General features: G+C 39.2%; 1 pseudogene; it reads right to left on the bottom strand.

Annotated features, from left to right (window-relative positions):
* Positions 1–597: 597 nt before the first annotated feature.
* LOC135697062 (uncharacterized) lies at positions 598–20438 on the bottom strand (annotated as a pseudogene).
* Between the last annotated feature and the right edge of the window lie 779 nt (positions 20439–21217).

The raw sequence follows: 21217 nt of genomic DNA, 5'->3' as shown, positions 1-21217 counted from the left end.
GTATTTTAATTTTACTCATAATAAGAGCTGCTGATGTTGTGCTTGTGTGAATTCTGAAAATAGCAAGCAATCAAGTCCTAGGAATAACTTGTACTTGTCCAATCAGAAATGGTTTAATTTACATCAAATTGAGGAATTAGAACGAAATCACACATGTTATATGATAGTTATTTGATAATTTTCTTTTTGCTCGAATGTTATTCTACCACTCGTGTTGTGTGAGAGAGACGACGGTAGAGCATGAGTGCACTGTAACTGGAAAGTACCCATTAATGGGTGAAAAAATGCCCATTTCGCGGTAAAGTAGGTAAACTCATAAAATGGGTAAAACGTCTTTACCCACTAATGGGTAAAAAGCTTATACGTCAAATCATGGGGTACTTTTTACCCATTTCCAGAATGCATTGTTTTCCGTGACTGGGTAAAAAAGTACCCATTTTTTAAAATTTATTTATGGGACTTAATCTGAAATTTGAGAATTTGCAATTATTTTAAAATCAATCAATAAAATAAAAAATAACATATTAATGGTTATTCTTTTGGTTTGTACTTGGTTTTTATTGAACATCATTGCAATAATTAATGAAAACAATGATATTTATACATTATTCATCAGCATCTTTTTCGTCAGCATGGATGGATTCCTTAAACGATGAAACCAAACGATTGACCATCTGACGGGTGCTAGTCGTTTTGATTCCATAACATATGATTTCGATGAAATCAATAATTTTTTGCACTTCTGCTGGCGGACGAATGTTGAAAACAGTGAACACTTTAAATAGAGTGTCCAGCGCGCGGATGGAGTCAATTCCACAGTGGATGAGTTGAGCGTCAACGTAAATAAAGTAATTGTTGCCGTTGAAAATCAGATGGGGCGCCACATCAACGTTAGCATCGACATTCCAGGCAACATACTTCATTAATTGCTCTTGTAAAGCTGTTTCAGCATCCTGCAAAAAAAAATGTCTTTTTAACAACAGCAAAATCTAGCGTAATGGATATATTACCGTGATACATCGAATTATCGGAGCCGCTAGTTCTGCTTCGATGTCTGTAGACTCCTCCAAGGAAGATTTTCGTACACCCCTTCTGGTGAGGGAAACGAGAATGCGTAGACATTCTCGGACATTATCTGTGTAATGTTATGTTTACATGATTAATTATATGAAAGTATACAAATAGATTTTTAAGGTTAAACACGAGGTTAAACATACCATCAAGAAACGTCGAAAAAGTGCCTCTGTTTACTAGAAGACCTCTAGCAAATACTTGCTTCAAATTGGACTCCTTATTGTATGATGGCATCATAGCTCGTACGCTTTCTGAATCTGAAAATTAGAAAATTATGCTTATGGTTTTTAAGAGGTTATTTCCTGGGTTATTTTGTTAAAACACATTTCTGGAGACTTAAGAATGAGTGCGATAAAGTGTGAAATTTCATGAGCCAATGATTTCATCAGCACCTTGACGTCATTAGCTACGACGCTGTTATGACGTTCTCATACTCATGTTTTCAGAAGATGTTTCAGTCACATCATAGGATCAGCATCATATTGACTAATGACTATGTGATTCGTTTTATCACACTCACAGTAAAACAATAAAAATCTCTATTCTAAACTATAATAGTAAAATATAACTTACTATCATTCCGTTGTATGATCGAAAATGCGGGAAAACATTCAATATCTCGAAAGTTTTTGATTTGGCATCTAACATCATAATGAGCAAGTCATGCGTCTCTGCCATGCTTCTAGCAATGTTGTTGAAGCTACTCGATGTTGCTTCGATTTGAGCCATCTCTTGAGCCATCTCAACTATTTCGAATGAAACGTTGATTACTTGTTTATTTTTCGGTTTGCGGGTGAACTTTTTTTTGCTTGGTGAAACGTTCTTGCATACATTTCGAGTATGTGTTTGTATGACCCCGGAATGCTCATGGCCTGGTCCTTTACCTCCGTTCTTCCAGAAGAAAAATGACTGTAAATAATGATTATGTAATGTAGGTTATTAGTAGGTTATTGATAAATTCAAGCTGAACATTGCATTAGGTCCTAATTAACATTGATCGATTCTCTTCGTCGACGCGCAATACTATGAGTATCTATTGTCTGAATACAGCCTAATTCTTAACATGATGCATATATTTGCTCGAATATATTCATCAGTGAAAGTGAAGACTGGCATTTTTAATATTCCCGTACACTACTTATCCTACTCATATACGTACTGTTGACCTGCGAACATTCCTTCACACAAAGTACGGACCATCAGCAATAAGCCGTTGTGCGGCGGTACGATACCAGCATCTAGCTTTGAAAACAAAATTTTCCGAAATTTTGAGTTGGACTCCAAAATCTGCCGAATCTAGATAACAAAAGATGGTAGGTTGAGTAATCATATTAATTATATTTATTTTTTTAACACTTACGGTTCTTTGCTCGACTAGTGGTTCAGTCGGAACACGGTTTTCATGCACATTTTTTTCTTTTAAAGGACCACTTCCGGACGTCGATGGAGTTGGTGATGGACAATTCCTCTTGGCTGCTTCTGACAGAATAACAAGCGAATCATCCGTAAACTTGTGTTCTGTGAAAAATGTGGCACTCTGCACCTTCATGCGCGAATAGAACGTCAAGTAGAATGTTGTTTTGATCGATACCGATTTGTTTTCACAGACAATAAGACTAAGAACGATTTTTTTATTTCTTATTTTACAAAATTAGTAATATTAATAGCAACATTGCAATTTTACATTTGATAATTTTATAATTATACGCGATGCTCTGAACTTTTACTATCCACAGACAATTGGACATAGCAACATTAGGAAAAATATAATTGATTTGATTATTTTTATTTTTACAAATGATGCTAAACGGGCAATTAGAACTAAAACATAAACTTAAACAGAAATACAAAACTAGTGCTTTACTGTTTTACTTGCAATGTAGTTAAAGATAATAATTCTAGTCAGTATATTTTAAGCTAATGTACAAGAATCTATTTTCAGGTTCAGTGTGTTGCAGATTCCATAGACTATACACCTTTTTGTTTAACACGTTAAGAAAAGATACTCGAGTAGTATTATCTGACAAGGATACTTTATAGCTATTAAGATTTTGAACAAACTCAATGATATTTAACATCTGAATGATACATAAGAAAGATTTATCTGTACTGGAATGATTTTCAATAATTGCATTTATTATGCCATACTTTTGTCCTGTATGAGTATTATATTTAATTACAACACCTGGTCTAAGACTAGTACCATTAATGATCAGGTGATTAACAAAAGTAATGATTTGAGGGAAATCAAATAATAGTAATGCATAGTCCAGAGATTCCTTATTTATCTGAGCACATGATTTAATATTTATTTGATCCGTTTCGTATTCGTGATTTATTATTGTGTTGACTTGTTTCAAGTTGATCCTTTTAGCCATGCTTGACGTTAAGTTCCGAAAATTACGGCATGTTTTTGCTTGTGATTTGGATACTCTAAATTTTGCTTCAAATTGTAAGCAGCTCATTTTAGCAATTGGACCACTCTGTTTGATTACTTCTACATAATGGGAAATGTGGTGAACTTTATTGATCGGAGCTTTATTAGGGAGTGCCAATTTCAGATCTTCGTAAAACTTTTGAATAAAATAATTCAATATTTCTATCATTTCATTCGTTAAGCATGTGGAAAACGAGTAATATGTAATAAAAAGCAAATCTGTAATCAAATTTGAAAATTTTTGAAATGTTGGTAGTACATCGGAGAGAATGAACGGAAAAATTCTAAGCAGTTTCCAACTTTGAGAAGCAGACTGGTTGATCATATTACCCTTTCCCTTCAAAGTTTTTGCCATAAAGTTCCCTGAAGGCTTATCATTAGCCTCCGCAACCCATATTTTTTTACCAAGTGAGAGCGAGCCATGAGAACCGTATACACCCTGTCGAGGCCGGAATTAATTTTATCGTCAAGATTCTGAATTTTGAACCAAATCACAGTAACTTTCTGCTTTCCTCTACGGGAACCGAGTGGGTTGCAATATTCTACGTCATCGATGTGTATGGACAGGCGTACTGTAGACGGGTATTTCCGCAAGTATTCAATTGATTCGATCAATTTTCCATCCAGAAAACTACAAACGCTGCTAATGGATTTCCTTTCTCTCGCTATCATTTCCCTCGCTTGCCTGTTGCGCATTATCAGTATGAGAATATCCATAACTGAAATGTAGTGCATGGTGTCCTTCGTAAAGAAGCTTTTCTTAACGCAGCCAAATTTCTTCATTCTGTCCGTTCGGATGTTTTGGGTATTTACTGGATGGTATTTAACAATACGATTAACCTTAGATTTTCCCAGAACGATCTCCAATGGCTCGGGGACATTTGTCATAGCTTTTCCACACAAATGCTCCAAGTTTTGTTCAGGAGTTTTGACATCTGCAAATATTCCATTAATATTCAAGTGGTCCAGCACATCTAGCACACGCTTGTCATCGGTTGGAATTCCTGTGTCGTTTGCAAACTTTCTGAAAAGATCCATGGAATATTTTTGGTAACTATCCAGCAGCTCCGAGCTCAACTGAATAAAAGATTGTATTTTTCGTTCCGGGAGGGAAACATCGCATCGGAATCCAGTTACAGCTGCTGAGGCATTATCTTGCAGATTCTGCCTCATAGTCGAAAATAATAAGTTTAGCATTGTGGGTTCCTTTTCATCAAATTGAGTAGCTTCCATATTTTGAGGATCGCAGTCGGGAATGGTTGCACTAGATGAAATATGTTTTGGATGAACCTGTTCAATGTGTCGCTTCAAATGCTTAAATGTGCTACGCCAAGCTCCACAATTACGACATTTAAATGTGATAGAGTTCTTTGAGCTGGTGTTCAATTTGTGGAACTCCTTCACATGAAGTTTCAGCTCATGGACATAACCTTCAATAAATGCCCCACATTTGGAAACGGGACACTGTAAGCCTTCAAAAATGTTCATATTATAATTTCATGTAAAAATAAACATTTTTTTTGGGTCAATGATTCCTGAGCAATTTGTTTTCAAGACGTATGTTTCAATACAGGAAGTCGAATTTCCAGAAATTTAACCTCAAATTGTGGAATGAAACAAATATGCTTTTAACAACGTTATAAGCTAAGAAATCATTCAAGTCATATAGTATTTCTTACCTTGAAGCTTTTTGAAGCTATCACCATCTAACTTTTTCTTTAAGCTATACATTTTTATTACTTTCTGTACTTTTTAACGGAACAAAGGCACTCGACAATGTACACCAAGTACGTGAGCAACGTTACGGTGCAACAAAGATATTTTTCACCCAATAATGGGTGAAAATGTACCCATTTTTGATCCCTGAACAGGTTTCGGAAATGAGTGAAAAAGTACCCACTATTTGAAATTTTCATTTACGCATTTTTTGACAGCTCCATACACTACCATAAAATGGGTACTTTTTCACCCATTAATGGGTACTCGCCAGTTACAGTGTGTACGAATACAAACAGACTGTCGCGCACGACAACGAAGCGAGTGTAGTAAAAAACGTCGACTGTTTCAACCCTTGGTTCCGATATTCACCACCAGAGGGTGGAACAATAGCTTAGTTTCTATTGGATTCACCTATTGACAACAACGGAGGCGATACTATAATGAACATCCAGCCACGAATGAAAAAAAAAAACAAATATTGGCTACGATCAGCTAGGTGGCAACCCTATCTTGTTTGCCTTGCCTTGAAAAGAGCTAACATCGCTACGGGCCCGCGAATCGTGGGCCCCACTGACAGCTCATAAGTTGTAAACAAATAGAAGATTCGAGCCAGAATTTCGAAAAAGGCGTGACTGATATTTTAGATATTCTTAATATTTTTGCTTACATTTTGCGAAAAATAAACTTAAAACTCATTAAATATTATTTTCTGATTTTCTACCAGGAAGTCTACCATTTCAGTGCCAACATTTCAAAGGGGCGTAATTGCTTTTGTAAACAAATACTTTAGCCGTCAATTTCTCGCGAATGAAATCTTACCTCTCCAAAAAAATCGTTCATTCCTCTACCTGCTGGTGTCATTATTTTTCATGAGTGAGCTTTTATTCGCGAAAAATCGAGGGCTAAAGCCATTGTTTACAAATGCAATTACGCCCCTTTGAAATGTTGGCACTGATTTATATGGCATAAAAGGGAAAATAATTTCATTTGATAAAAATAAGACAATTCAGTCACGCCATTTTTGCAGTTCACACTTGAATTGTGACGTTTCAGATGTTGGTTTCAATTGGCGTTGACGAGAGCTCTGTAACTCTTTACTCCTATGGAGAAATCTCATATGTAACTGTCAGTCTATGTGTGAAACATGGCGGAATTTTTCTTATTCTCTCACTCCAACGCAAAACCCCATAAGGAACTGTCAAAATGTGTGTGAAGAAACGTCTGTTCGGGACTGGTGTCAAGGCAAATAACATGGCGGCATATTACCCAGCTGGCTACGATACTCAGAGGTTGCTTTGATCAAGAGAATGTTGTTATGTCAAAATTCAGATTCATGCAAGTAGTTGGTCTATCTGTTAAGGTTGTCTTCATTTTCAGCAAAGTTGACTGTAGAAGGAATGATTTTTATCAGCACTAGCACCTAGTATTCCCTCAATTTGATCTGCTTCTAAAAATGAATTGCTCCCCTACTACAGGTTCTCCCCAGGGCACTCCAGTAGTTCCGGAAGTGGCCAATGTGGTCAATGATCCATTTAAAGTCTAAAGAAAGCCTATTGGTAAAAAGATCATGAAGAAAGAGGTGTCACATGGCATGTTTTGAGTGTATGAAAGAACTGACCGCACTTAGAACCCTCCCTCAGGACCGATTTCAGGGAAATGTCCATATCTCGGTAGAATCTGAGCTGATTTTAGTTCTTGGTGCGTCATTCGCTTTGGAATGATTCTATTTTCGCATGAACAAAAAACATAGATTAAAGAGTGTCGCACATCAAATTGCTTCACGTAAAAAACGCTATAGAAAATTACCCATTGGATATTTTCTCTCGAAAATTTGAGTATATGTAGTTTAGAGTGTATTGTTCACACTGTACTTTTATAGCTGTCAGATTTTCGAAAGTTGGAAAAAATGGCGTCACCTGAAAAGCAACGTCAGCAACGTGAGGTGGTGTAGTGGTAAGCGTGATTACTTTCTCACCCCAATGGGTCTGGGTTCAATCCCAGCCGAGGTCGGTGGGGTTTTTCTGAGGCACAAAAATCACTGATCACGTCTTCCTTCGGAAGGGATGTAAAGCCGTTGGTCTCGGCCCATGTGTGTTGAATGGGTGCGATATCTTACGCAGGTGTGGAAGCTGCCGTCCTACACATTCGATTGCCGTCAATGGATGGCAATCGATGTCCGTCGGAACATCGCTAGATTGCGGAACAAAGACCGACGTTAAATAAAGGAATGAAGAAGAAGAAGAAGAATAAAAGCAACGTCGCGAATTGATTTTGCGCAAGCACCTGGACAATCCTCAACTCTCTCATCGGAACATCGGAAAACAACTCGGAATCGTGCAGTCAACGGTGAGTCGTGTGATTAAACGTTACTACAAAACTCTAAGCATCGAACGGAATGAGAAATGCGGTCAGAATGGATGTTCTATTTGTGATCAGAATCACAAGCGTGTCGTGAAAGTGTTTAAGCGGAATCCCAATGCTTCGATCAGGGATGTGGCCAAAAAGTTGAATCTGTCCAAGTCTTTCGTTCAGAGAGCCAAGGACCGAGAGGGACTGCATATGTACAAAGTGCAGAAGGCTCCAAATCGTGACGAACGTCAAAATATGGTGGGAAAGTAACGGGCCCGGAAACTGTACTCCCAGATGCTGACGAAGCCTCATTGTTTCATCATGGATGATGAGACTTACGTCAAGGCGGACTTCCGGCAGCTTCCGGGACTACTGTTCTTCACCACCCAGTACAAGTTTGATATTCCGGAGAAAGTAAGGAAGCAGAAACTTTCAAAGCTTGCCAAGAAATACATGATTTGGCAAGCGATATGCTCATGTGGCAAACGGAGTGCGCCGTTCTTGACTACCGGGACTGTAAACGGGGAGATCTACCTCAAGGAGTGTCTACAGAAGCGTCTGCTTCCTCTGTGGAAGCAACACGAGGGCCCTACGGATATCTGACCGGATCTAGCTTCATGCCACTATTCAAATGTTGTCCTCGAGTGGTACGAAGCCAACGGGGTCACTTTCGTACGCAAGGACATGAACCCCCCCCCCCCCCCCCAAAGCACCGGAACTAAGGCCCATCGAAAAATACTGGGCTATTATGAAGCAGGCACTACGGAAGCATCCCAAGGAGGTCAAATCTGACGAAGACATGAATAAAAAGTGGGTTTCCGTACAGAAGAAGCTGCGGCCAGATGTTGTACAGAACCTAATGAGTGGAATTAAGCGTAAGGTACGAGCGTACGGTTATGGTATTGAAGTTGAATTAAATAAATATGCCAAAAGCTTACTAATTGGTTATATTTTATTGCCTGAATGGTTGAAAAGGATCTAGGTAATTTACAACAGTTTTTTTTTCCGTGATGCAATTTGATGTGGGACACCCTGAGAAAAACTCATCCCAAATTTAGCAATTTAGACATGCTCTCCGGAAACCCGGAATATCTCCAGTATCCGGTAGCCATGGTCACTTCCATTGCCACACCATAAAATTTGATTAGTTTTTCAGTTGAATGCTTCTTGAAGATTAAAAATCGAACAATATTTAACGAAGTTACAACAGTGCAATGTTGGACAAAATTTTGTTAGTACTCTATAATTTGCGCAACCACTGTATATAGATTAACATAAATTTCAGCTGCTTGTGTATTTTCAGCTTCTTGAAAGCTCAGTTCGGTGGTACCATCGGCTACGATGGAGGGCCAGAAGCGTGGTTGCTGTTCCGTAATCATAATTAGCTGACTGATAACAGCTTCCAAATGGTCTGATATCGATCTTCGTCTGTTTCATTCAGCATTGTCGTCATCGTTAGCTGCATCAGGTCCATCATGCGGAAGAAGTTGACCGCGATGATGCGAACCGGATAACACTGTAGCCGGCCTGAAAATTTTTAAATGTTAAAAACTAAGTTCAGAGTTGGTGCTTGGTTTGCGAAATTGTTCATACTCACCTTGTCAACAGTTCTCCACTGACGTTCGATCGTTATTTTTTACTGGATTGCTATCATTGTTCCATCGAGTTGACTAGTCATCCAAGTACGTCGTTCGGTACCACTGTGATCAAGTTGCCGTAATTACAGGAGCAACTGGAAATGACGATTAAGTGAATTTTTGCGAGCATAACGGATAATCAATGGACCAATTACTCAATTGAACAGAAAGCCCGGTGATTGCATAGTTTGGAGATTGTGGTGCTGGGTCTAATTTGCTTGCCGGCGTTGCTTGAAGTTAAAAACAAAATCATCATTAAATTTCCATTTTAAATCATAACTGATCCAACCCTCACCCTCAAATTTAATGAGTTCTTCTGCTGCTTTGCTGTCAGCGGTCGAATTCTCCGTTGATATTCGGACTAGGGGAAACGCTCCTATAGTTGCGGTACGTTAGAAGCGTTAGGTTCCTATAGTTGCACATGGAGACTCAATACTCAACTATAGGACCCCAACGCTTCTAACGTACCGCAACTATAGGAGCGTTTACCCTAACAGTATACTTTTGATTATATAAAATAATCAAATCAATGTATAAAAATCTGTTAAACATAACAAATTTTGAGTATACGTTGCTGCAATTTTGAGTAAATAAAAACACTCAATGTTGAGTAGATTTCATCGGCCGTGTGCAGACACCAGGTCTCGACAACACGTATAAATTTCCAATCGGCATTTGAAATCAGTCATTTGCATAATATCAATGTAAAAATCAACCAAATATATCGTTTCTAATTGCCAGCAATCAGACGCTTCCGCAGTCCAAGTTTTCAAACAATTATAATGCCTCCGCATTTGGTTGACACGACCGGACCGGCAGCCATTCTGACCATCATCACGCCAGACGGGCAATCAAGGCTTATCTTCAATTGTGTCTCACCTCGTCGTCGTCGTCGTCGTCGAGGACAAATCACCGACGACGACAACGACGAGGAAACATTCAATGAACGTAACCGCAGGCCATTTCCAGCCAATGGCCAATTGGCTACACCGAGAAAGTCTGGAACTCCGCCTCAGAATAATACGTACGCCTACCTCCAGTGTCACAGATAGTAGATACCACCCCGGGCAAATATTGTGTGTCCTCCATGGCGTGAGCTAATTACTCAATTACTCCAACCGAACCCGGCAAACGCAATGAAATTAATATACGATTATTACTGCCACCAACTGTCGTCGTCGTTATCGTTGTTGTGGGGCGTGATGTGACTGCATGACAACCTGGATGGCGTCGCATGCACTTATTTAACTACAAGGGGCCGGAAAAAAAGATTTGTTTGGATAAGGAAAGAATGGCGGGCAATCGAACCACCACGGCCATCGTCATCGTGATATTGTAAGCACTGCGACAAGTAAATAGTTCTCGCATGATGATAGTTACTAGCTGAAAGCAGGGCCATTAGTTTATTGTTTTCCGACTGCAGTGCATTCTATGCATTTATATACGAATGACAGATTGAATTGCATGTCAATGTGTATAATTATTGGGCGTAGCTTCGGGTTGCATTCGGTTTCCGAGTAGTTTTCACAAGGAGTTTTTCGTGTTTTACTACTACAGGAGTACTTTCAGGTTGTATTACCACTTTGAATTTTGGATGACATGCATCTCAGAAAATACACTGAGGCTGACTAAAAGTAAATTGGTACGCCCCTCGTGCGCTGCTAGCACGCCTCTAGTGTTGGGAATCTAAAATCTTTGACAATGGTTTGTTTACACTTCTATAGAGAACAACTGTTGCAATTTTAATCAAAGTAGTCGATCGCGTTCAGACATAACGTTAAAGTGAACTCGAAAGAAGTCCGGTTCCATGCTGACTAAAGTGCTAAAGATGACGAAAACAACAGTTTGTCGAGTGCTCAAAACCTACAAGGATACCCTGAGTGTGGAAAGGAATCAGCGGACCTACGAAAAAACTGGAACCAGGGATCGTCAGCTGCGCAGCAAGGTGTTGAGATGCGTTGAAGCCAACCCCGGTCTTTCGATCCGAGATGTGGCCAACATTCAAACGGTGCGGAACATCCTTGTCAGGGAAGGATACAAGTCGTACAAAGCCAGTAAACATCCGAACCGGCACATGAAGCAGAATTCCGTGGCCGAAAAGCGTGCAAGGCTCTTGTACGACCGTGTTTTGACGAAACACAAGGGCTGCACTGTGATCGATGACGAAACATACGTCAAACTCGATTTTAAGCAGCTTCCCGGTCAAAAGTTTTACATCGCGACTGGACGTGGGGATGTGCCAGGAAGATTCAAGTTCGTGTTTGCCGACAAGTTTGCGAAGAAGGCCATGATTTGGCAAGCGATTTGCAGTTGTGGCCTGAAAACAGAACCATTTGTCAGATACTCGACGATGAAATCCCAAGTTTACATCGAATAATGCCTGAAAAAGCGTGCTAATGAATCCTCCGAATTGCCCGGAATTTTGACAAATCGATAAATACTGGGCAACTTCAAAGCAGCGACTTCGACGACGCGGCAGGGCAATAAAGGACATCCACCAAATGCGGACAAATTGGAAGAAATGCGCTGATTCCGTGTCCGTTTCCACTGTGCGGGCGCTGATGGGCTCCAACAAGAGGAAGGTTCAAGATTTCGTTTGAACTGGAGAAATGTAACCATCTAATGCTGTACCTTTGAAGTTTTAATAGAAGTACTGTAAAGCAACAATTAATGGACTTTTTGAACTTATTGAATCACCGATGGCTGAAAGTCTCTTTAATAAAGAAAGATAAGATAAGATAACTTATTGTATCACGAATTACAGGTCTTTTTGTGCGTACCAATTTACTTAATGTTTAATATTTCACGCTTCTTCCTGATGTTGTTCGATCTGCCCGAAGGATCACTGAACTTTTTTTAATTTCTCTAGACTTCGCAGAACTGTTTAAGTATTTAATAAAAGTTCTCACTATTCTTCTGAAGTTAATTTAACTGCCATGAAGTTCCAAGATCTTCTTCGAAGTTTCCATAATTTTCCAGAAATTTGTTGAAGCTGGGGTAGCTTTCCCCATAACCTTCTGCGAACTTCGATTGACTTTCTTGAAGTTTTCGGTGCTGCCCTGAAGTTCCCTAAATGTTATATTCACAAATTTTATATTTTTTTAATCATATATTCTGATATTCATATAACTTCTCTTAAGGTCCCGTAATGTCCCTGAAGTTTTCGGAACATTCCTGAAATCCTCGGAATATTCCATAATTATTCAGAACTCCTTGAAAGTCTCTGCAATTTTCAAGAAGTTCATGAAACTGCTTTGAATATCCCTGATCAACCTCGAAGTACTCAGAACTTTTCTGTATGAAACCACCTAAAAATCTTTGATCTCCTTCGAAATTCTTTAGACTTTGATTCGGAGATTTCAGAACTTGGCAATTTGAAATTAATGGAACTGTTTTCATGATCTCTGATCTTCACTGAAGTCCCGCATGTTTTGAAGTTCTCAAATTTGCCATTAAAAATATGAAATTCCCTCTTGAATGTTCTCACATGTTCAAGAAATTTCCCTAACTTCCCATGAGTCTTTCGGAACTTTGCTGAAGTTTTCCTTTAAAGTTCCAACAATATCTATTAAATTAATTGATCTGCCTCAAGGTTCTCCGATCTGTTCTGATTTTCTCGGAGCTTCCCTGGAAGTTCTCTCAAATCTCCTGTAGCTGTTGGTTTTTCTTCTTCTAGGCTTTTCACGTTTCTGCAGCGAGAGTTTTGCCGGCTCTCAACTTTTTCAAATTTCAAGATAAAGTGATGATAGATTTATACACGTTTCGATTCAGGGGTTGTGATCTTCATCACGGCTAGATTTAGATTCTGATCGCAAAGCTTGTTGCGCCGATCAAATTATGGTACAGCTCTATATGTTTTCCCAAAAATAAGCCAAGTTCAAATACTGAAACTTCAGACATAAAACATCATAGAGCTTTGATGGTTTTGATTCACCGTTTACTGAAAGGCCAGTTCGTGAAATAATAGTATTTTAAAGTTTTATGACGAGCTGATTGCAGATAAGCTTTACCCGTACCCTAGTTTTAATTATAGGGAACTGCATTCAGTGTATATTCCTAAATAACAACCCTTAAAAGAAGCGCATTGATTTAAGCTATGTGGGGGCACACAAATGAAAAATGAGTAAGTAACCAGCTCTGCCCGTAACGTAGGTAAATCACCTTTTCGTGGTACGTTACAGAATGTAAGATCTACCACCAATTCCTAGTCCTGACTACTTCAAACTAGGGTAATAGGATTTTTCAGTAATCAAAGGAACACATCTTAGTCCTTGTAACTTTTTATGCCTTGTTGACAGTGACGAGACTCGGCTTTGTCCACCGAGGATGATCTTGAAACAAGGATAAAATGAGTTAGTTAGTCTTCATCTGTGATTCCTAATCTTCTATTCGTGGTTCCCTAGTTTGAAGTGGTTGTGACTAGGGTTCTGTATATGTCATCGTATATCTCTCCACGAAACAGGCTATTCAAGGAGTTCCAGATCAACTTCGACCTATCTGAATTCCCCGCATTTTTACTGAAAAGTACCAACAAGTCAATTGCAATAGAAAATTTTTCACTGATGGATCACGCATTGATAGATCCACTGAAGATTTATGTCCAACCACTACTCGCTAGACGCACATCTCTACAGAATAAACCTCTTTGACAGCAGAACCGGCTATGATGACATCGATCACGCAGTTTGGCATTGCCCTGGTAATGACGCCTCCAAAGTACCACTGTTGGATACCCTAGTGGCCCGAGGTAGACAACCCTTCCGTGAAGTAAAATATGTTTTGGAAACCCGTGATCTTCCCTACATGCAGGCGATCTACGAATTCCTTTGTGTGTCTGATGTTAGAGTTTGATGTGACCATCCCCTCCTTTCCAAACAATTTCCAGCCATTGTGTCCTAGTCTTATTATCCTCCTGTTTATATGTAACTTGCCCCTGCCCAGCCAGGAATTGGTCAACCGTCCGAGAGTAGTATCTGAAGGAGGCTTCAGAAACCAGTTTCCTACCTAGCTCCTTCAAATCGAAATTGTTACCCATTAACCTCGAGCCCGCCACGAGTAATTGTTACCCATTACTAACCTAGAACCAGAGTTGAAAATTATCTGGGGAGAATCACCCGGGTGCAAGAGATATCATTCTCTGGGGTGAATCTCTGCTTGTCTCCTCGGAGATTTTTCCTGGCACCACTGGAGAGATTTTTAGACACAGCACGAGAGAGTGTCTGTTTATACACTCACTTCCGTGAGAAAGATGGCAGCGCAAATGCGTTATTGTTACTCCAAAGATTCCGGCAGATCTTAACGTGAGTGAGTAAAAACATCAATAAAATGGCTGAAAAACGTATACAAAGACAAGGGCGTAGCCAGATTTTGAGCTAGGGAGGGGCGAAGAAAAATTTACTATGGAAAATTTGACCGAACGCCATTTCACCGAAAGCCTTTGTGTTGCTGAGTTTAGTGCGGTTTGAGATCAGTCCGCATCGTGCTCTCTTGCCGTGCGGATCTATTTGCTTTTTGCTTAAGGAAGTGTTACTACTACCTAAAGCTACAACAAATTTAAACAGCACTTTTCAGTGCTCAACCTGTAAAAATTTTCTACCTTGTTCAACTCCTCTTATTCCTCTTCGATCCTTGTTTGGACCCTACCCGAGGTAATTCTTCTTGGATATCGATTTGGAAAATTCCTCTTCGATACTTCAGATTCTTATAGTAATCTGCTTGGAAGTCGATTTGGATACAAAATTTACTGCCGCCATGGCGCCTAAACGCAAAAGAAAGGGGCAAACTCTTGACCCCCCTTCTGAAGAAATTAATTTGAGTAATCAATTTGATTTGCTCACGGATGATGAGAATGATCCATCATCCAAGAAAAATTCTAGTAAACTTTCCCGGCTTAATGCCAAGAAGGAAAAGATTCCCCCTATTGTGATAACCACTTCCGATTTCCATGCTCTTCGCATGGAACTTTTGAACTTCGTGAAAGTTAAGTTTTCTCTACAAATTGGACGTCGGGGTGAATGCCGTGTATTGGCTGAAACCTTGGATGGATTTAAATGTCTTCTCAAGTATCTTACTGAGAAGAAGCACAAATTTTTTACTTACGACACCAAAACTGAACGTGTGTTCAAGGTTGTCATGAAAGGACTGCCCAGTGGTGAATCCCTGGATCAGATCAAAGATGAACTGGCAAAATTACTTGGAGTTGTGCCACTCCAAGTAATCAAAATGAAAATGAAATCCCGTCCTGGCGATTCGCGCAACGGGATTTCTAATGATTTTTATTTAGTTCACTTCAAGTCTAGTGAACTAAACAACCTTAAGGCCTTAGAAAAAGCTAGCCTTATGCTCCATGTCCGAGTGAAGTGGGAACACTTCAGGAAGACTGGAGGAAATTTCCAAAACCTCACTCAGTGCCGTAAGTGCCAGGGATGGGGTCACGGAACTAAAAATTGCTACATGCCAGCTAAATGCATGAATTGTGGTGATTCCTCTCACGCAAAGGACGACTGTCCTGTGAAGGAAGATCCTAAGAAATTTAAATGTTCAAATTGTGGTGAAAACCACAAATCCAATTTTTGGGAATGTAAGACTCGCAAAGCGATCCTACAATCTCGTTCTAACCGACAGGTAGGAAACGCTCCACGTTTCCGACCAGGTACAAATTCCTCTGCTGTTAACAACGGTCAGCGAGGAACAAATTCTACATTCGTACCCGTAGGTACAAATATCACTCCTGCTTCAAGTGTTTCATCTGTACCTACTCCCCTCGCTGCTAACAATGTTCAGCGAGTTAATGGAGCTACCTATGCTGCTATTGCAGCGGGTAGAAATCAAAATACTAACCAACGTTCTAACGGAAATTTTGACAATTTTGACTTAGGAAGCATTACTGCCCCTAAAATGGAATTTTTACAGAAATCATTAATTGACATGATTTCTGATATGCTTAAATCTAACTCCATGTTTGATGCTATTCAAACTGGAGTAAAATTTGCAAATAATATTGTCATGACTTTAAAATTCAGTAATGGATTTTAAAGCATTAAATATTGTAAATTGGAATGCTCGATCTCTTAAAGATAATGAAGACGAGCTATTTAACTTTTTGAGAGTTCATAACGTGCATATTGCCGTTATAACTGAAACGTTCCTTAAACCTGACCATAAGGTTAAGAAGGACGCAAATTACTTGATTTTTAGAAATGATCGTCTTGATGGACCCTGTGGTGGCGTTGCCATCATTATTCATAGACGAATCAAACATAAAATTCTTTCTTCATTTGAAACCAAAGTTTTTGAAACTTTGGGAGTTTCTGTTGAAACAAAATTTGGACAACTTACGTTTATAGCTGCCTATTTGCCATTCCAATGCGTAGGCCAGCAAAAGAATTTTCTCAAGGGTGACCTCCAGAAACTTACCCGTCATAGGTCTAAATTCTTTATTATTGGTGATTTTAATGCAAAACACCGCTCATGGAATAATGCTCAAAGCAATTCCAATGGTAATATTCTGTTTGATGATTGTTCTGCAGGTTATTACACTATTCAATATCCAAACAGCCCAACATGCTTTTCTTCTGCAAGAAATCCCTCAACTATTGATTTGGTCTTAACTGATTCATGTCATCTTTGTAGCCAATTGGTTACCCATGCTGACTTCGGTTCTGATCACCTTCCAGTAACTTTTGAAATATCCCAAGAAATAATTTCTAATCCCAACAGCTTTACTTTCAATTACCATAGGGCTGATTGGGAGCAATATCGAACATTTATGGAATATAACTTCGATCCAAACATTCCTTTGCAAACCAAAGATGAAATTAATTATGCTCTTGAATCTCTGACTACTTCTATAGTTGAAGCAAGAGCTGCCTCAGTACCAAAATGCGAGGTTAAATTCGATTCAATTATAATAGACGATGATCTTCAGCTCTTGATCCGTCTTAAAAATGTCCGTAGGAGACAATATCAAAGTACACGCGATCCTGCCATGAAAGTTATCTGGCGGGATTTGCAAAAACAAATTAAAAAGCGATTCTCTGCCCTGAGGAACAAAACTTTTGAAAATAATATTTCTAAATTAGACCCGAGTTCCAAACCCTTTTGGAAACTCACAAAAATTTTGAAAAAACCTCAAAAGCCAATTCCAGCGCTTAAAGAAGGTGGTAAAATTTTGATCACAAATTTGGAAAAAGCTCAGAAACTTGCTAAGCAATTCGAGAGTTCCCATAATTTCAGTTTGGGTCTTACTAGTCCTATTGAGAATCAGGTTGCTCGGGATTTTCGGAATATTTTCACTCGGGAAAATATTTTTGATGATTCCTGGGGGACTGATTTGGACGAAGTAAGGTCTATAACTAAAAAATTTCAAAATATGAAAGCTCCAGGTGATGATGGAATTTTCTATATCCTCATCAAAAAACTCCCAGAGAGTACCTTGTCTTTCCTGGTAAAATTATTTAACAGATGTTTCCATTTGGCATACTTTCCTGATAAATGGAAAAATGCAAAAGTTGTTCCAATTTTGAAGCCGGATAAAAATCCAGCTGAAGCTTCTAGCTACCGTCCAATAAGTTTGCTTTCTTCAATAAGTAAACTTTTTGAAAAAATAATTTTGAATAGAATGATGCTTCACATCAATACGAACTCAATTTTTGCAGATGAGCAGTTTGGATTTCGCCATGGGCATTCAACTACTCATCAACTCTTGAGAGTTACCAATTTAATTCGTTCAAACAAATCTGAAGGCCACTCAACTGGAGTTGCTCTTCTAGACATAGAAAAAGCATTCGACAGTGTTTGGCATGAAGGTTTGATTGCTAAATTGAAAAAGTTTAATTTTCCACTTTACATTATGAAATTAGTTCAAAATTATTTAACTGACAGAACTCTTCAAGTAAATTATCAAAATTCCAAATCTAATCGACTACCTGTTAGAGCAGGAGTTCCTCAGGGTAGCATTCTTGGGCCTATATTGTATAACATTTTCACTTCGGACCTCCCTGATTTGCCACAGGGGTGCCACAAATATTTGTTCGCTGATGACATAGGCATTTCCGCTAAAGGAAGAAGTCTTCGTGTTATTTGCAGCAGACTTCAGAAAAGTTTAGATATTTTCTCTTCTTATTTACAAAAATGGAAGATTTCTCCCAACGCTTCCAAAACTCAACTTATAATATTTCCACATAAGCCCAGGGCTTCCTTTTTGAAACCTAGTAGTAGTCACATAGTCACTATGAACGGAGTTCCAATTTCCTGGTCAAACCAAGTGAAATATCTTGGATTAATACTTGACCATAAATTATCTTTTAAAGATCACATTGAGGGCATTCAAGCCAAATGTAACAAATATATAAAATGTTTGTATCCTCTTATAAACAGGAAATCCAAGCTTTGCCTGACGAATAAACTTCTAATATTTAAACAAGTTTTTAGACCGGCCATGCTTTACGCTGTGCCAATATGGTCTAGTTGTTGCACTACCAGGAAAAAAGCACTTCAAAGGATTCAGAACAAAATTCTGAAAATGATTTTGAAGTTGCCTCCCTGGTTCAGTACTACCGAAGTACATAGAATTTCGAATGTTGAGACTTTAGCACAAATGTCCAACAAAATAATTAATAATTTCCGGCAAAAATCGTTACAATCCTCAATTGCAACGATTAATTCCCTTTATACTTAGATAAGATTTAGTTTTAGTTATTTAGTTTTAAGCTATCAATTGTTATACTGACATGCAGGTTTAAAAAACCTGTTTAAAATACTGAATTGCCAAGACAGGAACAATGTAAAAACACTTAGATATATATCATAACAATTAAGGCTGGTAAGTTACTTTAGTAACTGGAGCACCTAGGTTAAAAATGAAATGTAATTTATTTTGAATTTGGAACAAATAAAGAGTTAAAAAAAAAAAAAAAAAAAAAATGCGGTTTGAGAACGGTACCGAAAAGGTGGTTGTGAATGTTGTGCTTTGCAGGGCAAATGGAAAAAAAAAACATTAAAAGTGGTCACGGTATTCAACTTGAAGCGGCATCTCGTCAATATTCATCGGGTGTTCTGGTATGGCTAGATCGCTGCTCCTCTCTCCATTTTCGCTGCAGCTGCTGATGGCATTCCAAGTGCCTTACTCTCGACACATTTCATCGATGACATTCTCCACGTTAAGGACGGGCATATCCCTTCACAAAACTGCCTCGAACCTTGGACAGTCGAAGACCACATGCTCCGACGTTTAATCCACGTTGCCGCACTCCGAACAGAGGGGTGACACTGCGTGTTCGAACCGATGCAGATACTTCCTGAAGCAGCCGCGGCCAAACAAGGTGGAATTTGAGGTCTCCGTGATTTCTGTTCACCCAGGTCGAAAAAAATCTGTATTAGTCTACGTGGTTAGGTTTAATAGCGAGACTTTCAGCCAGAAGCTGGTTCATCTCATTATTAGTCTACGTGTCCATCTACCATTCTCTGCCGTGTTCCACTCCTGTTGCCACTTAGCCAACGACTCCGCTCTCACAACTTTCCGTACTCTTCTGGCTTTCCTCCGCCTGTAGCACTCGCTGTCTTCCACTTTGAGGTTATGGCATGCCCCCGACGTCGATATCTTCCCGCTGTACCGCTTTACAGTTACTGTCCAATAGAACTTCCGTTTTATGATGGACTATCTGCAGCCAGGGTTGCTTACACTTACTTGCTATAAAAAAATGTGTTTTCGGAATTATGCAATCATTAGATGGTATAATGATATGTTGTACTTGTAAGTAACAAGAAGAGGGTGTAAAGTACATGTTAGATTCATAAAACCTGTCAATTTCGCTTTCAGGGCGTCACAATCAGCGATCTTATGATTCGTGAGCGTTCACTCAGAGTGAGCGCTCACGAGTTGTAAATCGATTATTGTGACGCACTTAAAGGAATATTGACAGATTTGATGTGTCAAACACGTACTTTACGATCTCTTCTTGTAGCTTACAAATACTAATTATCATTGTACCATCTCATGATTGCATAATTCCGGAAAACATTTTTTTATAGCAAGTGAGTGGAAGTAACCCTGTCTGCAGCTTCACTCCTTACATCCAATTACCAATCATTTCGATCGCCTTGGTCGCCAGCACTTCCACCTCTTCCAGCGTCTCGCCTGTTATCGTCAAGACAATGTCGTCCGCAAAGCCAACGATCTCAACTCCTTTGGGCAGCTTCAGCGTTAGCACGCCGTTGTACATCCCGGTCCAGAGCGTTGGACCAAGGATGGAGCCTTGTGGAACTCCCGCTGTGATCCTAATCAATCTCTGTCCCATGTCTGTCTGTCGACTAAACTGAAGCAAATTTCAATAATGGTGCGCTGATGCACTTTCCGTATTCACATTTCCAAAATGTGTACACCAAATTTTAAAATAATTGACTACTGTACGTTAATAGAAAAAAGTAACCTTTAAAAAGTCTTTGTATGCATCAAACCTAAGAGGAAGAGAAGACAATACGGGGGCGAAAACAAATCACTTTTCTGTCAAACGCGAACCAGCTCGTGATTGGCCGATTTTAAATGCGTAAGATAGAGATAGAGATAGAAATAGAGATAAAAGAATAAGAAGTCAGTTGTTTCCTCTTCCTCTTAGCAACAAAATAGACTCTCCCCGGTGAAGCAAACGAACTCTCTACGGTGCTCCCTAGTGATCACTCATACGCTCCGGTGTGTTGGACTGGCGGAGGTGCGAGGTCAGAAACTGTATTTGTTTGCGAAGTGGGAGAAGCGATAGAAACTGAAAACAAAATAAAGATCTCTCGGTTGAGTTTGCTTTTGTCATAGTGCGAGGTGTCTTTTCAACTCATCACCCTGCTTACACTGGGGAGAATGGCATCCGTGCCTAGAACTACTGCTGTTTAAAATGTAAATTCAAACATTACTGATTTTTGGCTCCGCAAAGTGCCACACACGACTGAGCCTAGTAAATAAACGAACTAGTTAAAACAAAATAAAAAGGATGTACGGGAAGTCGAGTCT

This window comes from Ochlerotatus camptorhynchus, unplaced genomic scaffold (assembly GCF_037179485.1).
Source record: "Ochlerotatus camptorhynchus isolate MF236.1 unplaced genomic scaffold, CSIRO-AGI_Acam_v1.1 ptg000066l, whole genome shotgun sequence".
Taxonomy (NCBI): Eukaryota; Metazoa; Arthropoda; class Insecta; order Diptera; family Culicidae; genus Ochlerotatus; species Ochlerotatus camptorhynchus.
Note: the sequence above shows the minus strand (reverse complement) of the source record. Positions and strands in the feature narration are given on the sequence as shown.